Below are 21,672 nucleotides of genomic sequence, written 5' to 3' on the forward strand. Positions count from 1 at the left end.
GAGCAGTAATTTAATTTTATGCACCATCAGCCAGTCAAGTTTAAGAATCTTTCCAATTGCTATCATAGAGCATAAAGCATGGGTTTTATTATATTCACAACAGAGAAATAATCTTTGAAGTAGCTGACCTTCTAGCCCTAAGAAACTGAATAAGGACAAACACTTTTTAAACTTTGCAAACCTCTTGATGCTTCAATGGAAGTTCCAGGTGGAATTACATAGCACCCAAGCATTCACCCTCCATATATGTGACACTAAGAATCTCAAGGTACATTTTTGGAAGCTGGAAGAATTTTCTATTGGCGTTTTCATCTACTTCGAAGATGGAGGATGCTGGAAACAAGGAGTTGAGCAGCACAAGAGAGCCAAGAGAAGTGGACTGCTTGACGTCTGGTCAACCAAGCACATCCTTTGCAAAGCCCCCTGCAAAGAAAAAAAACCAAACAAGACAGCAAAAGAGGACAATTGTAAATCAAATAAGAAAGCAGGAGATGCTTAGACTCCAAAACCCACTCCTAGGAAAATACCAGTTCCTCCTCTACCAGATTATCTGCCCCCAGTGAACCTGATTCACCGAGACATTTTGCAGGAATGGTGCAAGAAGCAGAAGCTGAGCAGTAAAGGCCAGAAATTAGAGACTTACAAACAACTCCTTGCAAGTTCTTTCCCCAAACAAATGCCTGAATTAGAGAACATTCCTGACACACCAAAAGAGGCCAGGGTGAAGACACGTCAGAAAAAAATGAAGACGGAGAAGGAGGAGGGACAAGACTCTTGTCCTCAGGTGATAGCTCCTCTGGAAATGGTCCCTGTACCCGAGGAGCAGATGCCTGCCCTTACTGAGCCTCCTGTCCTATATGAAGAAGTCAGCATGACCGTTGTGACCACAACTGCCTCTGAGGCAGTGTTGGCATCTTGGTCCAGAATTGCAGCCAATGCTAACAAGATCGAGACTTTGCAGTCCATTACAACACCTGAGACCTATGGGGAACTGTGGTGTGTGGTCCACGGGAGAAGCCTTCCAGCAGACTCAACAGGTTGGGTTCGGCTGCAGTTCCACGCTGGACAAGCCTGGGTACCTGAGAAGAAGGGAAAAGTGATTGCCCTCTTCCTGCTGCCAGCCTGCACCTTTCCACCCCCACACCTGGAGGACAACATGCTGTGCCCTACATGTGTTCACAAGAACAGGGTCCTAAATAAGAGCCTCCAAGGATAAAGTATTTCTCAGGTGTGGGCTAGCTGCTGTCATTACCTACTCCTTGGAGTGAGTTACGGAACTGCAGCCAAGACTGAGACTGATGGAAATTCACATCTGTGCCCTTGAAGGTGCCCGGATCAGCCAGAAGCCATGAGGCCTTGTTTGTTATTTGTTGCTGTAGTACTAGCAGCTTGGAAAAAGAGCCAGTGAAGCCACCGAAACGCAGCAGGTCTACCTCTTCATTGTGAGGACTGCATACTCTTAAGTGACTATGTCTTTTACTGTTGTGTGAAAATAAGGTTTGGCTGGGGTGGGCATTGGCATCTCTAGATATAGTACTTGCTTGTACCACCACCGCCACAAAGGGGTCATAGGCAGTTCTGTGGTCCCCTATAAACATTTAGCTTATGATTGTAGCCTCTGCATACCCCCTTTCCTGGGTTGTAGTACGTTTGTTAGTGTGTAGTGCTTGGGTTTGTTTTCTATTGTTGCAATATTAAACCAAATCTGTTTTTTGGCAAAAAAAAAAAAAAGAATCTCAAGGTAAACAGGTGCTTATTTCCAGCATTATCAGTAACATGCAGGTATGATAATTCCCTAATCTAGCTTCTGTGGTTGTTTGAAAGTAATTTGCCCCCATAAGCTCATGGGGAGTGGCATTATTAGGAGGCATGGCTTTGTTGGAGCAGGGGTGGCTTTGTTGGCCTTGTGTAAGGGTGGACCTTGAGGTTTCCTATGCTCAAAATACTGCCCAGTGTCTGAGACCATTTTCTGTTGCCTGCAAGTTGTAGGACTCTCAGCCTTTTCTCCAGCACCACCTCTGCCTGCATGCCTCCATGCTCCCTGCCAGGATGATAATGGTCTGAACCTCTGAAACTGTAAGTAAGCCCTCGCCATCCCCAATTAAATGTTTTCCTTTATAAGAGTTGCCATGGTCATGGAGTCTCTTCACAGCAGTATAACATAACTAAGACAGTCACCCAGCTTAGTTCTGCTCTTGTGACTTCCGGGCTCTGTGTGTATGTGTTCCCTTCAGCTTGGTGAGCCATTGGCCTCTTTGTAATCTGAGGTCCCAACTACTTTCTCAGGTCCCATATTTTTTTCTCTGTTTCTTGAGACACAAGACCTTTAGTAGAATATTACCTATCAGTTCCACGGCCCAGGAATTTCTTTTCTAAGGACGAGGAAACCACTGTTTGTCTAGGATGACAGTGGCTCCATATCCCAGTCTCTGTGGGACACTGAGAGGCTAACGTTGGTGGGCTCCAAAGTAAATCTCATCTAAAGGAAATGAGGCCACATTCCCCTGGATCAAGCCAGTTATAATAAACAGAGGCCTCTGATCTGCCCCCATCCATGTCCTCAGCTCTTAAAACTTCTGATCTTAGAGCCAAGTTCTGGCCTTATTGCACTAGCAGAATAAGTAGCCAGAATAAAGTGTCTCTTCCTGTTGAACTTGTCCAGTCATATGTTTTGCTTGGACAATGTGCAGTCATGTACTGCAATAAAAAGTGATAAGGGCCACATTTATGTCAAAGACTCTAGAATTGACTTGCTGGTTAGAACTTCCTGATTGTGGAGGCTTGCAATGTTGCAGATCCATAGTTAAGTTATCTTGGGCTCTTTAGTCCCCTTAGTAGATACTTTCTGTTCTTATACCTTATTTCACAATAGGTATTTCTTTCTCTGCCTGTTGACTTGACATCCTATCAACTGTGGGGTTAAATCCTTTTGGAATGCATTAACTAAACAGATCACTAGTTTATTCAAATGCTAAGAATGTCATCATATAACATCTGAAACCTATAACAGATACTTCCCCCACTCTGTTCTGCCTACCTAATCTTCCTACCAATGTCTTTGAAAAATGCTGTAAGTTTTGCCTTTGTTGTGTTCTGAAACTATAAAACCAGGTTTGAACATGTTATCGGGGCTGCCCAAAACTGTGTTTCTGGCCATAGCTGCTCATATTTGGTGAAAGAGTAAATTTATCTCTCACGCTCTTTGAGATGAAAGCTGTGTGTCTCAGGCTACAACTTTCTTCACAGCTGTTTAGAGATGAACTTTTTGTCATTCTCATAGAAGCAGCTTATGCATTAATTGGGTGGTTTGGGAATGCACTCTAGGCTGAGACCTCTCTAGAGAGAGAAAAAGAGGAAAGGAGAAAAATCAGATTGAAATTAACACCGAACTATCAAGGATTTTGTAAGACATGAGTAGAGAGAACTGTTGATGGAGGTCATGCTGGGTGCCTTCAGGTCCCCTATCGTGTACATAAAATAGTTAAAAAGTGGACACTCGGGAAACTGGAGGCCAGTTTGCTAGAGGAAGAGGAAGAAAAGGATGTCTTTAGAAGTAATCTTGTGTCTTAGGTTCTGTTTTTGTTGCTGCCGTAAAACATGCTGAAAGGGGCAACTTAAGGAAGAAAGGGTCTGGTTTGTCTCACAGTTCAAGAGCCAGTCCATCATGGTGGGGAACTTGAGGCGGCCAATCATAAAGTCAGTAAGAGGAGGGTGAAGGGTGTTGGTGCTCAGATTCCTTCCTTCTTAGACTGCCCAGGGCTAAAGGCCAGTGAGTGATACAGCCCACATTTGGAGGAGTCTTCACATCTGAACCCCCACCACACACACACACACACACACACACACACACACACCCCTCTCTAGTGTGCCTGGAGGCTTGTCGCTAGATTCATAATCTTCAAAGTTGGCCGTCAATGTTGACCATTATCATTTGCATTGCTACAGCTGATGGAGTACTTCAACATGTTCACACGACATCCCGTGGAACTGCACAGAAAGGGAGCTTATCTAGTCTTGTTGACTGCAGGAAGTGGTGAAAATTTATCATGTGTAATTTATGAATTGCAGTAGCAATTAGTTAAACAAAGATGAAGAGATTTCAAATGAAAGGGCTATATGTTAAATGGAGCATAGATTAGATCAAAGAACATAGCCTTAATTTGAAATTGAGTCAAATCCATTCTCTTGAATGTGAATATAAATGCAAAAAAAAGCACTGCAGAATTTGGCTGTACAGGAATGTCCATAAAGGGTTTATAAGATCTGGTTTATAATTGAGATCTTTGTACCCAGAGTGAGTGGAGAGTCAAGGAGGATTTCATTAAGGAGAACTGGAAAAACAGATTAATGTCTTGAACTGATGGAAATGGATACTGTGTCTCTCTATAAAAGAAACTGAAATCAGTAGAACATATTCAGAGACAATATAAGAAAAGAGATGACTTAAACCATGACCATGGGAATGGTGGTTAAGAGAAGCATTAAAGTATAGAATCATGGAAAATGATAACTTATTGTCAGGAATTCAGTTCTGACACTAACGTGATTCTTGTACTTGTTTTAAAAGAATCTGAATCAAGTGTTTCTGGTGTAGCAGATATATGCTAGAATCTAGAAATACAGGATAAGTAATTGTTGTAACTAATTCATGTGTGTATGTGTGTGTTTGTGTGTGTGTGTGTGTGTGTGTGTGTGTGTGTGTGTGTGTTATTACTCCTTTTGCAGAAGGGGTAACCTCAAAGTAGCACTAAAAGTGGGAGACCTCACAGCTCTAAGGCTCCAGCTGGTTTTAAAGGATGACTAAGTCAGCTGGGTTTAAGAAGGAGGAAAGGTAGTTAGGACAATATGAACAAAGACACACAAGGAGAGGTTTCTCTGTTTAAATGTAATTTATATCTATTCTGAGAAAAAGGATAATTACTTTTCAGAGTTTTCCTTCAGAAAAATTAACTAATCATTATGTGGACTTTTACACAATTGAAAATGGTACCTTTAAATGATTCGGTTTGGATTAGTTAAGCACAGTAGGAAGGGAACCTAATAGGAACAGGGCAGTAGATGAAGAAATTCCCTGCTAGGAAATAATGATTTGATCCTATATGTATATTTAATCTATGCACAGAAGTTTCTCTCTCCTAAATACAAGGGAAACAGTTGTGAATGTATTTATAGCGCCACCCTTTAAACCACATTTACACTAATTATTATTGTATGCTTCATAATGAGATGGTTAAGAGCAAATTGATATTAACCTAAAAACATTTTTTATTCTATAACATAGCCAACAAATCACAAGCATTTGAACATGCAATCAGTACATTAAAGTCTACCTCCATTTTGTTAAGGATTGTCCACAGCAGGCAGGAATGTGCTTCGTCACTATAGGTGAGCCTGACCATGGCACCATGAAGGAAGAGCGGTCTTCGCACACTGACACACCCCATGAAGCTGAAGAGACTTGCTCCCCAACAAGCCATCCATTGGTACAGGCAGCCATCTCCTCCTTTCCTCTCTCCTACTCCCCTCCTCTCATGTTCTCCTTTTAAACAATTAGTTGGAGTCACACTTTTGTACATCAGAGTAGAACTGGGGCACGCAATATTATCAAAAATGCCGCATTCAGGATACTTTTCAGTTTTCTGGAGTTTTTCCCTTATTTTCCCTTGATTGAGGTCTATATTATTTTTATAAACATTCAGATTAGTTTTCTTTAGAATTGTATCAGGGATATTTTGCTCTTTACTACTTAATTCAATAGTTATATACCTTATCTTACTAATATATATATATATATTTCTGTATATATAATAGAATATGTATAGTTAAGTATTACATATGTTTTATTACAAACACACACAAACACAAACTCATTAGCCCTTGAGTTTTCTAACAATATGGATTCTGAGTATTAAGATAGCAACAGCAAATAAAGGAATAGAAGTTTGCAGCACTCGAATAGCTCAGAAGTTTGGGGGAAGACAAAGAATGTACAATTGAATACATAAAAATTTTGGCTTAATGCGCTGTGCTCACAACAAAGAGCAATAGCTTTGCTATAACTTAAAACTATACTGGGCATTTAGATAATCACACAGGCTTACTATGCATTATCTTCTGCAGGCATATTGTTTAATAACCTAAAAGGAATTTGCAATGTAGCCCAATGTACTTTTTTATTACTTCATTTTAAAACTTAACACTTAGGGGGAGCAGGAGGAAGGGAGGGAGTGGAAACTGGGAAAGGTATGTAAAATAAGAAAAAATTGTTTAAAAAAATAATTAATTAATTAATTAATTAAAAGCAACAACACACAAAATAGTGGATTTACTGTGGTATGTTATACACATATGCTAATATGTTTTGTTTCTCTTCATCCTCTTTTCACATATCCCTTCTCCATCCAGTTTGCTGGTCCCTTTTTCATATCAAGTAGCCTCTTCTTTCTACCTTAATGTCCCTTGAATTCTATCACCCTCCCCACTTAAGAGCTGTTTTTCCATTCTGATGGTCCGCTTCTTACTCTCATGTCTCTCACACACACACACACACACACACACACACACACACACGCATACACACACGCGCACACACACAATCTAGATTTCACATAGGAGAGAGGACATGCCTGTCTTACCAACTCTGGCTTGTTTCGCTTAGCTTCATGATCTCCAGTCCCAGTCCTTTTTTCCTGCAAATGGAAATGCCACAATTTCGATTTCTGTATGGCTACATAAAATACCACTGTGATTATAGAGCACATTTTGACAATTCACCTGTTGTTTGGCATCGAGACTGGGTGTGTTTCTTAGCTACTGTGAACACTGCAGCAATGAACATGGGTGTGCAAATGTGGTGTTCACTGAAGAGTCCTTTGGATATTTACTCAGGAATGATAGAACTGGGTTTCATGGAAGCCTTATTTTAGTTTTTGAGGAATCTTCACACTGATTTGCATAGTGTACAATCTTATGTACCAGAAGTACATAAGAGTTCATCTTTCCCAACATCCTTCCAGAACTTGTTTTCTTGAGGATAGAAATTCTGACTGGAGTGAGTTGGAATCTCAATATAGTTTTAATTTTTGTTTCCATGATGGCTAAAGATAGTGAACACTTTTCAAATAACTATTGGTCATTTGTAAATCTTCTCTGAGAATCTTCCCTGCAGTTATAATTTGCCAATTTATTGTTGGAATGAGATTTTATAAATTTAAATTTCAATCTTTTATATATTTTAGATATTAATCTCATCTTAGACATGTAGTTGTTAATGACTTTTTCATTCTGTTTATTGTCTCTTCACTTTGCTAATTATCTTGAAAAGTAGAACATTCTTGAGGTTATTTTTGGTGCTATTGGAGTCCTTTTCAGAAATTCTATATCTAAAGTTTTAACTGTTTTCCTTTCTCAGTTTCAGTGTTATGGTTCTTACATTACATGTTGAATTTATTTCTGTGAAAGATGAGAGAAATTAATCTTATTTTATTCTTCTCCATGTGGATACCCAGCTACCCCAGCACCATCTGATAAAGAGGGTGTGCGTGTGTGCGTGTGTGCGTGTGTGTGTGTGTGTGTGTGTGTGTGTGTATTGACCATTTTATCAAAAATTAGGTGACTGTGTGGGTTGATTTCCATTTCAGCTGTTATTTGTTACTAATACAATTTTGCCATTTTAGTTTTGATAATCCATGAACACTGGAGGTCTTTCCATCTTCTCCTATCTTCTTGAGCTTCTTTCTCCATTGTTTTCACTATAGAGACTTTTACATCTTCGTTCAGCTCATTGCAAGGTTGGTTTTCTAAAACCTGTCTTAAGTGAGATTATTCCTTAATTTCTTTCTCAGCATGTTGATTATAAGTATATAGAAACTTTTATATTTTGACTTTTTACTGCTAACTTTATGAAATTATGAATTGTAAGGATTTTCTAGTGGATACATCAAGGTTCTTTGCAAATAGAATCACATGATCTCCAAACAGGAAAACTTTGACATCTTCCTTTCCTATTGGTCTCTATCTTATTTCTTCTTCTTACATTATTGTTCTGAAACTTTGAGTAGTCTATTGAATAAGAGTGGAAGTGGCACCCTTGCCATTCCTGATTTTAAAGGAAATTGTGCCTGTTTTTAATATTCACTGTAATATTGGTAGTATTTTGTCATATATGGCCTTTATTCTGTTGAAATGGGTTCCTTCTTATCGCCCATCCCTGACTCCAAGTTATTCCACAGAGCTTTAGTAATAAAAACAGCATGGTGGCGACATAAAAACAGACCAATTGATCAGTAGGATAGAGTTGAGGACCCACAGCTGAGTCCTCGCTCGCATCCATCCGAGTTTTGACAAAGAGACCCACTACACACACTGGAGGGAAGACAGCATCTTCAACAAATGGTGCTGGTCAAACTAAACACCAACATGTAGCCGAGTGAAACTAGATTCTTACTTTCCACCCTGCAGAGAACTCACCTCCAAATAGATGAATGACCTCAACATAATGCCTGACACCCTGAACTTGACTGAGAAGAGAGTAGGGAGTCCCCTTCAACTCATGGTCTCAAGAGGACCATGGTAGTGCAGGCAGTAAGACCAGCAATTAATAAATGGGATCTTATGAAACTAAAAAGGATGCAACCATTCAGGTGAAGAGTCAGTCTACAGAATGGGAAACATCTTTACCAGCTATACAACTGACAGAAGGTTAGCATCCAGCACTTAAAAGACTAAACATCGCCGGGCGGTGGTGGCGCACGCCTTGAATCCCAGCACTCGGGAGGCAGAGGCAGGCGGATCTCTGAGTTCGAGGCCAGCCTGGTCTACAAGAGCTAGTTCCAGGACAGGCTCTAGAAACTACAGGGAAACCCTGTCTCGAAAAAACAACAACAAAAAAAGACTAAACATCACAAAAATTAACAGCCCAACTCAAAACTGAGAAATGGAACTAAAAAGCGAGTTCCCAAAAGATGAAACACAAACAGCTGAGAAATATTTTTTTAATGTTTAACATTCTTAGCCATCAGGAAGAAAAATTTAAATTGCTTTGAGGATCCTTATAGACCCTCACCCTACTTTTTATCAGGAATCCTATAGCCACAACACCAGGCATGGAACCAGATAGTTTTTCCTATGTTCTCTCGCCCCCTGCTTCCTTCATTCTGCCCCCTAGTCCTTCTGCTGCTTGTCTAAGAGAAGCTTTCCTCATCCATCTCCCTTTCTTGAGGACTTGAAGCCAATCCACTTGTTACCAGAGACCTGGTGGTCACCAGCCCAGTCCCACTTGATACCAGGGACCCTACGACAGACATGCATGGCATGTGCCCAGATAGGCCACCTTCCTTCTCTTACCCATCCTATTCCATTCCAATGGCTTGCAGCACCTCCAACCTCCAGGCCTTGCATAGGTCCTACATTCTGTGCCCTGGTCCAGTCTGGTGAATTCCCCGAACCCTACTCCCATCATCACCCCTCCAAACCCAGACTTAGCACGGGCCACACATTTTCATCGCAAGCCCAGTCTGATCAGTCCTGCATGTGCTGTTTCCGAGTTTTAAAAGGCCGTGGATGTTCAATGAGTCTACTGGATCCAGCAAGACAATTGGTTGAAGAAGGAAAACATGTCTATGGTATAAATGATTAAAAATAATTCGTGGCCACCAAACCAGCCTTACAGAGAATATTGAAAGCAATCCTTTGGACTGAAGAGAGAAATAAACATAGCCAGGAGACTATAACTAAAAAAAAAAAAAAAAAACAAATGAGTTTCCATATATACATTATATAGATATAATATACTGAAACACAAATATGACTAAGAACACAAACAGCAAGACGAACAAGCAAAAAGCCAGTAAGACAACTGCAAGCAAGTCATACCTTTAAATATTAATGACCATAACTCCCCTGTCAGTAGACAGAGGTTAACTGAGTGGATTAAAAACCAAGTCCATCTTTCTGCTATCTATAAGAAACTCATCTTTAAAGATAGATGCAGCCTTTAAGGGAAAAGGTAAAAAAGGGGAGTAACCCAAACAAATGAGATCAGAAAGCAAACAGGTGTTGCTATCTAATCTGACAAAGTAGATTTCAAACCCAAACTACTCAGAAAAGATAGAGAAATGTCATTCTAATCATGGGAACAGATAACCAAAAAGACATCCATATGTTCTAAACATATATGACTTGAAGCCACAGATTAACTCCAGTTCAGCAACACTAGATGATTTCAGCACCTCACTTTCTCTAGCAGGCAGGTCATCTAGACAAAAAATAACAGAGATGTCAGAATTGGTTGACATTACACATCACATAGATCTAACAGTGCTCTAGTCTTCTTTTTTTGTTTTGGTTTGGTTTGGTTTTGAGTTTTGAGTTAGGGTTTCTATGTAGCCCTGGCTACCCTGGAACCCATTCTGTAGAGCAGGCTGGCTTTGAACTCAGAGATCTACCTTCTTCTGCCTCCCAAGTGCAGAGATTAAAGGCGTGCACCATCACTACCCAGCTACAGCAGTCTAGTCTTAAAAACCCCAGATTAAAGCTTCAAGTCAGTGGTCCTCAACTTTCCCAATGCTGCAACCTTTTAATACAGTTCCTTATGATCTGGTGACACCCAATCATAAAATTATGTCATAGCTGCCTTATAGCTATAATTTGCCACTGTTATGAATCATAATGTAAATATCTGATATGCAGAATATCTGAGAAAGGGTCATTTAATCCCTCCAAGGAGTCACGACCCACAGGTTGAGAGCCACTGCTGAGGCACTAGAGTTTTAACTTCTTGGGATTAAAAGGCTTTGAAGGAATCCTAAGCCAACCTTCATCTGGTAACGGAAATTTTTATGTACAACTAAGAATCAAAATTTTTTTAAAAAAGCCCTTAGTTTTTCATTTACTCAAGTTTCACAAAGAAAGAAATATATACGAGAGTGTCCTAGTTATCTTTGTCAACTTGTCACAGCCAAGTATCATTTGAGAGGAGAAGCCTTTTATGAAGAATTGCCTAGGTCAGATTGGCCTGTGGGCATGTTGGGGGCGGGGCGTCTTGTTAATTGATGTAGGAGGATGCCCCCCCTGTAGGCTGTACCATTCCCTGGGCAAGTGGTCCTAGGCTGTCTAAGAAAGCTAGCTTGCACGAGAACCAGCAAGCAACATTCCTACATGGTTTCTGCTTCTAGTTCCTGCCTGAGTTCCTTCAGTAACAGACTACAACCTACAAGCCGAAACAAACTCTTTCCTCCCTCTAAGTTACTTTTGGCCGTGGTATTTATCATAGCAAGAAAATGAAACTCTTGCACATATGCATCACATGGAAGTCTAACTGAATGAAAGCGAATAAGAGACTAGAACTCCAGCCTCATTCCCAGAAGCTAGAAAGGGAAGACATAAATAGGCTAGCTTCTGCTCTCTCCTGATTAATCAGCATCTCTGATAGATTTAAAGCTTCCCACTGTGTAAACAAGATACAAGCTAGTATCTCATTTCAAAGAGAGTCCAGCTGTATAAGTCCTATTTTTATATTTTCACTTTTATTAGCATAGCGGTGTCCAGGGGTTATAATGAAAAACACTTTAAAAGCTACTTAAATGTCATTTATTTATACGGCATTTTTTGAATAATACATTTGCTACCATTGACAAAAGACCGAGTAGATAACGAAGCCAGGGAATATTTATGGATGATGGATGTATTCATTTGTTTTGCAAGCCTTGCTTAGCTGTAGGTAAATTAATACATGAATTAAATATTCATGAGCCAATTTATGTTATTGGTTTATATTATAACATCCAGATGTTATTTTCTCTTCTTTGTAGTCTATGATAAACATCTGAGATTCAAATTAACTGGTGTGCCTGTGTATCATTAAAAATTAATCATGAGACTCCCTGGAAGAAAACATTTAATCTTTAAAATAAGATGGATCCTCTGGGAATCTTAATTTCTACCTAAAAATAATTTTACATCTATACCACCAGTTATATGGAGGCAGCAATTTGCTCTTAGGATCCATTCACAACATTAAAAATTATTAAAGAAACATTTCTTTATATGGATTATATGTAATAATTTGGACTGTATTAGAACTGTTATAAATTAAAACTACTAAAACATTAAAATTTTATTTAATTAAAATGACACTTAAAAGCATGCTATAACAATTATGAGTATTATCACATGTACGCCATGATATTATAAAATATTCCATTTTCTGAAAACAAAATAAAATTAGGATAACTGTATTTTATATTTCTGTTGCCTTTGGGTCTGGATGAAGAACCCTTAGCTTCCATGTCTGCCTACGTGCTCCCATGTTACCTGCCATGCTGATGATGGACTAAACCTCTGAAAGCAATTAAATGTTTCCCTTTATAAGAGTTTGTAAGAGTTGCTATGGTCATGGTGTCTCTTCACGGCAATAGAACATTGACTAAGACAGATAGCTGGGTTGGTTCCATAATTTTAGCTATTATGAACAGTGCTGCAATATACATTAGTGTGCAATTTTCTGTGTGATGTGTCAATTTGGTTTCCTTCGGGTAAATATCCATGAATAGTATAGCTGGGTCATATGACGTTTGTATTTAATTTTTATTCATTCTTTAACAGTTTTGTGTATGCATGTGTTTTTATCATAGTCACCTCCTATTCCCCTCTCCCCTTCTATTTATTTCTGGACTACTTCTTTACAACATGTCTTCCTCCTACATTCATGTTTTTTTTTTTTATAATACACTGGATTTAGCTAGAACTGCTTGTGTGTGCATTGATGTGGGGTTCTTTACTGCATCATGGTTCACCAGGCAACCATTAACTGCCAATAGTGTTGGAGCCTAATGTACCTTGCTTCACCCAGGCTGTAATGTTGGCAAGCTCCTTCTTGTGCAGGTCCTAGAAGTTAGCCACAACTGCTGTGATTTCCTGAGTCCAGTGATCACATCCCATGCAGAAGACAGACCTTTAAAAGCATCTTCCCATGTTCTAGCTCTTATATCCTTTTAACTCTGTCTCTCATAATATTGCCTGAGCCTTGGGTAATGGCAGTGGGTGATACAGATGTCCTACTTAAAACTGAGAACTCGACAGTCACTTATTTCTAACACTTTGGCCAATTGTGAGTCTATGTATTTTAACGCTTGCCCAGTGCCACAAGAAGCTCCTCTGAGCAAGATTATGAGCAGCACTGGCCTATGAATATAACCATAAGTATTTGTTTTCCTTTCATTAAAAATAGTTTTCTTTCTCATGTAATATATTCTGATTATAGTTTCCCTTCCTCTACTCCTCCCAGTTCCTTGCATCTCCCCTCCAATCTGAATAAGCATAAGTATTTATAATGCAGTTTGACCATACAACCAGTTAGCAAAACAATAATAGTAGGTTTCCTCCTGGGGCTTATGACCTCCCCAGCCATGAGTTTTTGGCTAGGTTTGCCAGAAAGGATTGCTTACCCACATAACACTCATGCCACCGTTGCACCAGTGTTGTGGCAGGCAGGATCATCTGCTGGATAAGACCATTCTGATGGCTTTTCTTTCCCAGAAGCCTGCATGGCAACTTCTGGCACTGTGAAAGCTAGCAAACAAGGAGGAGGTTTTCAGGCCCATTCCAGTCTGTTTTCTCTACTGTGCTACAAAGTATGTGTTACCTTTGTCAATAAAGTCTTACCACCCACTGCAGGTGGGCCACCAAGAGCAATGGCGATGGCTTGTATTGTTTGGAGAGCATTAGAGACTTCCTGGCCAATCATTCATAGGGATATATGTTAGATCTCAGACTCTCCAAATGAGAGAAATGAGCTCAGACTGAACTATAGGATTTCTGGCGGTTAGATAAAAGCCAGCATTCCTCAGGAACTTGTGAAGCTGGTTCCCACCTGCCAAAAAAAGCACCATTTTCCTTACCTCTGATGGAAGAAACATAGAACTCTTCACTGGCATGTACCTGTGGCTGCAGAGTCAAGTCCATGCGGTCAGCCTCCGGGTTCCCTCAGTCCTTATCCACAAGTGCCTGTTTCACATTTCACAGCCCACACTAGCATTCCTGCACTTCTCACCTCCTCTAGTACTCTAAACTTCCTCCAGCTCATGGGCTTCCCTCCCCCACAGCTATTCATGCTTCTAACCCGAGGTATTCTCACACTTCCTCCCTCCCTACCTCCCTCTCTCTCTCTCTCTCTCTCTCTCTCTCTCTCTCTCTCTCTCTCTCTCTCTCTCACTAAAATCTCTATTCTCTATCTCTTGCTATCTTGCTAACCCCACAATTCTCTCCTGCTCTTCCACTTAACTATGTCTCTCCATGTCTAGTCTATGACCATGTTCACTCCCTCCCTCTCCTTCTCTGCCTCTCTCTACTCTGGACTCTTCCAGATGCCTCTGGATGTTCTCTCATATCTACAATTAAAAACCTTAATCATATCATGGAGCAGATATGTTGACCCCATTTTTACTGTCTCCCAGGCATACAGTATCCCCATATCTGACACTGAGATTTTGACTTGCTGTCCTATGACTCCTGGCAAGAGCATAATCTACTCATGTGGGGTACTTCCACTCAAACTACTTTTTAATTATATTTTTAATATTTTTAAATTATCTAATAAAACTTTGTTTGGGTACATGCACATTATAGAATGGCTAAATCAAGTCGAGCAACATGCTCACTGCCTGCTAGTATATGTCTTGGAATAAGAATATTCCAGATATGCAATGCATGGTTTTTTAAGTATAGTCATCATGTTTTACAATAAATCCTTCATATACTTACAGGTAAACAACCCCCTATACTTTGATTGTCAGATCTACCTAAGGAATAAAATTATGTATGACTGGGCCGGGGGGAGGGGCTGATCACCATCCAAAGCAGGCAACAGCATCCCTTCCTGTACACCTTTGGCCCAGGAACTCAATTCTTCCCTCCTCCCCAGGCCCAGCAGGAGCCAAAAAACCCCTTCTCTGGGCCCACAACTAACTCTGACACTGAGGAGACCCCAGCAAAGCCTGACGTTTTTCTCATGCTCAGGGAAGACATCACTTCCTAGATCACAAAGGAATCACCTGCTGTGATGTTTGCGTCCTTTTTTACATCAAAAACCCTACCCTGCTTCACATGAGCCTAAGAATTCTTTATGTCCAGAGCCTGCTCTCTGAATAAAAGCAGAAGCAGACTTTCCTAAATAAAGGGCTCTCTATATTCCAAACTGCCTTCTCTGGTTACTCTTTCTCACTGGGAGGAAAGCTCTCCAGACCTGCCAATCAATCCCTCTGGAACAAACTCTGGATTTCTTTCCAGTTCTGCTTCATAAGGTTTCACTTTCATAGAGGTTTTCAGCTGCCACCCCGCGCCTCTGATACTGTTACCCAATTTCTCCAATCGGTTCCTTGGAGATTCTAGCAGACTGTGCTTGTGTCCGTCTTCCCTTCCTAAAGCTGTCTTGGACAGTCAATTTACTACCTCAGAAACTCAATTTGGGAAGAGAAAAACATCATTTAGGGCTGGGAGTAAGCTGAACTACATGAGAGACTCTGTATTATATGTGGTTCTGAGCACTACAGATCTGGGCAGAAACACCAGAGTTACACATCTCCTAAACAAAGAATTTCACAAAATGAGCCCCACAGTGGTTCTCAAAAGAATTAGGTCTCTGTAACCACAGCTCTAAGGGGGGAAGGGGGGCAGGTGCCCTTATGGGAAGAAAGTTTATACTTAATCTCCACGAGTTATTCCTGAATTTTTAATGTTTTGACAAGATCTGGTGATGAACTGGCCTGCCTCCATCTTAGATTTAAAAGCCATCTTATAATACAAACTAGGCTAATTCCTGTTTATGAGTAAATCTGTTTCTCAAAGATTGGACTATGCCTCACCTGGAGCCTTAACTAAAAATGGTTCTGTGCCGCCTGTTCCAAGAAATGTAATCATGTCTTTGTTTCAAAAAGTAGTTGTGACCACCTTGCACCCGTGCCTTTGTTTCAAAGGGTTATTATGATATTATGCTATTATGATCACCTTGTTTTGTTCTGCTTCTGTAACCCCAGCCCATTTGGAAACCCCACCACCATCCATGAGCTATAAAAACACTTATTTCATGCCTTTGTCCAATGTTGACCTCTTGAACCCCACCTTAGTTCCCTAAAGCAGCCCATTTACCTGAAAAAGAAAAAGCTTGCTTTCATTAATTTGACCATGTTGATTTGAGTCAATGGTCTTTCTCCCTACATCTTTGGGATTAACACCAGAAAAATAAAGAAATTGTAAAACTAGGCGTTTGGTTGATATCCTATGATGTTCTGCTGATGAAGTATGTTCTCTGGTTTATTTTTAGATCCTGACTTGAAAATTGGCTATATAATTTGGTCAAGATCTGTTAGGGATAAAGAAACTCCATTTTTTTTTTAATCTCCGATTCCAATCCCTGGAAGATAACCCTATAACCCTGATTCACTGACCCTCCCTCTAACCCCAAAAATATACAGCTGTAACTATCTACTTGTTATGATATGGCTGCTTATTTTTTTGCTTCTGTAACTTGCTCATGCAGACACTCAAAGATTGTTTTGTGTTGCCTTAATCACTTAACTTGGCAGAACAGAACAATTTTTACTTGATTGCATAGATATGGAAGTTCTTTGCGTGGTTTTCCCCTTAAACATCCTTCCTCATCCCCCTCCTTCAAGGCAATCTCAAATTTGACTCAGACGTTGTTTGTCTTGCTGGCAGTTAGGCAATACATCTTTTTAATTATAATTGAATTAAGCCTGTGGTCTTTCCGCAGGGGTCACAAACTTCATAACAGATCCCTCTGGGTTTGCAAGCTTTGCCGTATTCTAATGTGTAAACCTAAATTAGTCACTTTTCAGTTGCTATGAAGAAAAACCTCGTTGCCAGAAGCAACTCATGGAAGGTACAGTTTATTTGGGCTTACAGTTCCAGAGGGTAAGTGTTCCTCATGGCAGGGCAGAGGCATGGTAGCAAGCAGCAACCATGGGGACAGGAACAGGAAGCCAAGAGTTCTTATCTTCAAAGGTGAACACAAAACAGAGTGTGAACAGTGAATTTAAGAGTGGGGTGGCAGGATATGACTACTCCTAAGGAGTTAAGGTTTTTAGTAGAGAGATAAAGGAGAAAACAGACACAGGCATCTGGGAGAGTCCAAAATGGTCATGATCAGGAGACTGAGCTGGGCCATGTGAGGAGAGGTGGGAGATGAGAAGGAAGTTGGTGGGGACCTGGAGTCATGGCCAAGAGAACAAAAGGCAGGAAAGGGCTAAAAGTATCAACATAGTCAAAATGGTTGGGTTATAAAAGAATCAGAGAATCCGGAGGAAGGGAAAGCCCAGTCACTGGACTGGAGAAGTTTAGGGCAGGTAGAGGGCAGAGTATGCCAGCCAGGAGGACCCTATAACAGGTAGGGACTAAGGGATCCTGAGAGAACCTGGCAGCCACCATCAGCTTTGATATGTTAATAGACACTACTTCAGTTAGCCCCTTGTCCTGAGTTTGAGAACTAACAGGAAGCAACAGAGTGGTATATATATAATGTTAAAAGAAAAATCTTGTGCACATAGAAACTCAAGTGACTTCCAATATATAATTAATCCCAAAGATGGAAAAGGCCACCAACCCAAATCATCATGGCCAAATTAAAGCAAGCAATTAATTAAAGCAAGCTTTTGTGTGCATGTACATAGTTTGCCTCCCACTAAGGCATGGTTCAAGAGGTCAGCACTGAATGTGAAGAAGGCAAGGCTATTTTATAGCTCAGGGGCAGGGGGGCTCCAAATGGAGGATTTGTCAGCAAAATCGAGCAGAGCATGAGCGTAACAAGTTAGTCCCTCCTGAAACAAGGTAATGATAACCAGTAATCATAAAAGGTAGTCATAGGTGGTCAGATAGCCTTTTGAAACAGAGGGAGGGCTCCAAGATGGTTATAATAAAGTTTTTGAAACAAAGACATAATTGTAATTCCTGGAATGGGTAGCACAGAATCACTTGTAGTTAAAGCTACAAGTGGGGTGTAACCCAGTCCTTGAGAAACAAAGGTTTAATCATAAACAGGAATGAACCTAGTCTGACTTTACTATAAGATGACTTTTAAGCCTAAGATGGAGGCAGGCTGGTTCTTCATTCCTGCCTTGTCTTATGTGGCCCTGTCAAATCCTTGATAGGGTCTTACCATTCTTTATCTGGGGGAGGGGGGTGTAATGCCTCAAAATATACATTGTTCATTCATAAATTATGCCTGTTTGCTTAGCATAAATGAAATAAATATTTTAAGGCCTTATAATCGTGGTAGCCATTTTGTCTTGATTGCCAGGGAATTTCCTCAAACTTAACATTCAAGCCCTTTGTTGAGGACAAGGGGTAATATACTCTCCTCTGTAACTACTTCCTGTTGAAATTAGGATGCCATTGTCAAGGCCCATGAAGGCTGAAATAGTAGTCAAAGGCTAGAAGGGAATTGAGGCAATAGGACATTCATCAGAAGCATATGATTTGCTGACCATTTTGCTGAAGAATCGGGGAGCATGAGGTGAGATTCCCCTCTGTATGCTGTGAATATGCTTTATTACCACTGGTTAATAAAGAAGCTGCTTTGGCCTATGGTAAGGCAGAATATAGCAAGGTGGGAAACTCAAGCAGAGATAGAGGCAGAAAGAAGGTGGAGTCAGGCAGATACCATGTAGCCACCCAAGAAGCAAGAGGTAACAAACTATGAGTCTCATGGCAAAATATGAAGTAGAAAGGGCTTAATTTAAGATGTAAGAGTTAGTTAATAAGTCTGAGCTAATAGGCCAAACAGTGTTGTAATTAATGTAGTTTCTGTGTGGTTATTTGGGTCTGTGTGGCCAGGAAACCAAAGTAGAGTCTCAGTTTACAGCTCCTTTAAGAAACAACCTCCAGCTGGGTGGTGGTGGCTCATGCCTTTAATTCAGCACTCAGGAGGATCTCTGTGAGTACATGGCCAACCTGGTCTGCAAGAGTGAGCTCCAAGACAGAACAGGCACCAAAGCTTCACAGAGAAACCTTGTTTCAAAAAACATACAAAAAAAAAAAAAAGAAAAAGAAAAAGAAAGAAAGAAAGAAAGAAAAGAAACAACTTTCTGGTTGGTGCTGGCAGCACAGAGGGAATCTTTTAAGAGGTCCTCCTATGAAGCACTTGAATGTGGGCAGCTTGTTGCAGATTACTTGGTGGTGGTGTGGGCCAACTGCTTCCCAGAGTAGGGGTGGTAAACATGGCTCCCAGAGCTGGCGGTAAATGGACTTCTGCCATGTTGAAAAGTCAAGCAGGGTCTAACCAACAGCCAGAGGTCACTCTGGTCCTAACCATGCCTGCTTAACAGTTTACAACAGTGATCAAAAAGGATTACAGATACACGATAAAGACAGATTCAGACAGAAATAAACCTATGAATGGGTCATAGTGTGTTTAAAATATATATATAGGCTTAAGAAAAAATGGGTATAGGCAGTTACAGAAAGAAATAGTTTTTAAAAATAAAACAAAGTCTTTAAAGAGACAGTAAAAATAATATAAAACAAATAAACATATAAAAATACAAATATACAGAGAGTCTGGATTATGCATATTATTGTGTTTTCTTTGAATTTTTTGACTGAAGATAAACAATTGATTCTGGGGGCTGCTAAGCTAGACCAACATATTTATTTTAAAGTTATCTTGACTTCAAAATTTGAGTCTAAGGATATGTTACTTTGGAAAAGAGGTTCTGCTTTTGTTTCCACAGAAGAAGACAATCTATGAATTCTTTCCACACTAATGTGATTTGATGAAATAAGTCCCCCCGCCCAGAAAGGTCTCCATGAACCCTAAAAATACTTTGCTCAACTAACAGCATGAAACAATTTGGAGAAGACTACACTCAAATTCCCAAAATGATTGTTTATAATGTTTTTCACTTAAAAGATGTTGGGTACAAATGGTTAAATGGTCACAGTCAAGCTCTTTCTGTAAAAGGGAGGAGGATATGATATAGAGATAAAAACATCGGTATGGATTTTGGTTTACTGATACAAAATTAAGGTAAATTTTGTGTTATATATATATATATATATATATATATATATTCTTGTTTAAGGTTATTATGCTTATATAGCTTATTTTAAAATGTATAATTAAAATTACATATTAACAGTCATTTATAATAGTCAAGCTTATAGTCATGTTAGTTAGGTTTTCTAGATATATATAGATATATTTCAGTTAGATAATCTTCAGCAATTCAAAGACCTACAAATTATGGCATTTAAAGCTTTTTAAGAACTTAGACTTTTCTTTTTTTTCTTTTTTTTTTCTTTTTTTGGTTTTTCGAGACAGGGTTTCTCTGTAGCTTTTTTAGAGCCTGTCCTGGAACTAGCTCTTGTAGACCAGGCTGGCCTCGAACTCACAGAGATCCGCCTGCCTCTGCCTCCCGAGTGCTGGGATTAAAGGCGTGCGCCACCACCGCCGGGCAAGAACTTAGACTTTTCTTGACAGTGATACATGCCTACTTCTGTCAGCACCAATTACTTCAAAAGTATCATGGGCATCAAAGAGTCTTCTTATGGAGTTTGCTAGCCATTTGAGCAAGAAAATGCTCTTACATGGACTGCTTGATGGTATGCTGTATGAACTGGACTTGCAGAACCCATAGAAAAATGACTGCTGAACTTTCCTAAAGGTGAGACAGTCCTTCAGGGTTCCTGTTTCATGAAAGAGTCTACCATACATTCAGCAGGACACAGAAGAAAGTGACTGACAAAATGCCAATAGGTGAAACAGTCTTTCAGATTTCCCGCTTCAAGGAAAAGTCTGCTGGATACTATGGGCCTGTAGGCTGAAGATTGGATGCCCCAATGTTACAGAAGAACTTTGGGTAATTGTCCAGGCAGCAAGATGTCTCTGTCAATTCTAGAGTTTTAAAAGCTGTTTACAAAACAGTTCCCATATATAGGCAATATTATATCCTTCTGGGGCCTTTGATAGAGTTGAAGACAGGTAGTTATATAGTTTTCCTTAGTTATGATAAAAGATAAATTGGATATGAAACTTTAGACTCACAAATATTAACTGTAATTCTTACTTGATACCTGTTTTGTTATATGTAATTTTACTATGTTAATGTTAAAACCTTCCTTTTTATTTAGACAGAAAAGGGGAGATGATATGGAATTCCCCTCTGTATGTTTTGAATATGTATTATGTGAATCTGTTTTATTACCATCGGTTAATAAAGAAGCTGCTTTGGCCTATGGTAAGGCAGAATATAGCAAGGTGGGAAATCCAAACAGAGATAGAGTAGGAAGGAAGGCGGAGTCAGGCAGATACCATGTAGCCACCCAAGAAGCAAGAGGGAACAAACTATGAGCCTTGTGGTAAAATATAAAATAATAGAAATGCATTAATTCAAGATGTAAAAGCTATTTAATAAGAAGCCTGGGCTAATAGGCCAAACAGTGTTGTAATTAATATAGTTTCTGTGTGATTATTCAGGTCTAGGCAGCTGGGAAACCAAAGCAGAGTCTCCATTTACAGGAGCAATCACACTAACTGGACTGGTCTACATCAGCTTTCAGCAAGTCCAGGGCTTTCTGGTTTTGTAATTCCACTCGAGGCCAGCATGGTGTTGACCAACTTTGGAGCAGTTTGTTGTCTGCAGTATGTCTGGATGGTGTCTT

The 21,672-nt window shown here is 39.9% G+C and overlaps 1 pseudogene; it reads left to right on the forward strand.

The window, feature by feature from the left end:
* The first annotated feature begins 323 nt into the window (after nucleotides 1–323).
* LOC119815890 lies at nucleotides 324–1,216 on the forward strand (annotated as a pseudogene).
* Nucleotides 1,217–21,672: the final 20,456 nt, after the last annotated feature.

Source organism: Arvicola amphibius, chromosome 5, assembly GCF_903992535.2.
Source record: "Arvicola amphibius chromosome 5, mArvAmp1.2, whole genome shotgun sequence".
NCBI classification, from domain to species: domain Eukaryota; kingdom Metazoa; phylum Chordata; class Mammalia; order Rodentia; family Cricetidae; genus Arvicola; species Arvicola amphibius.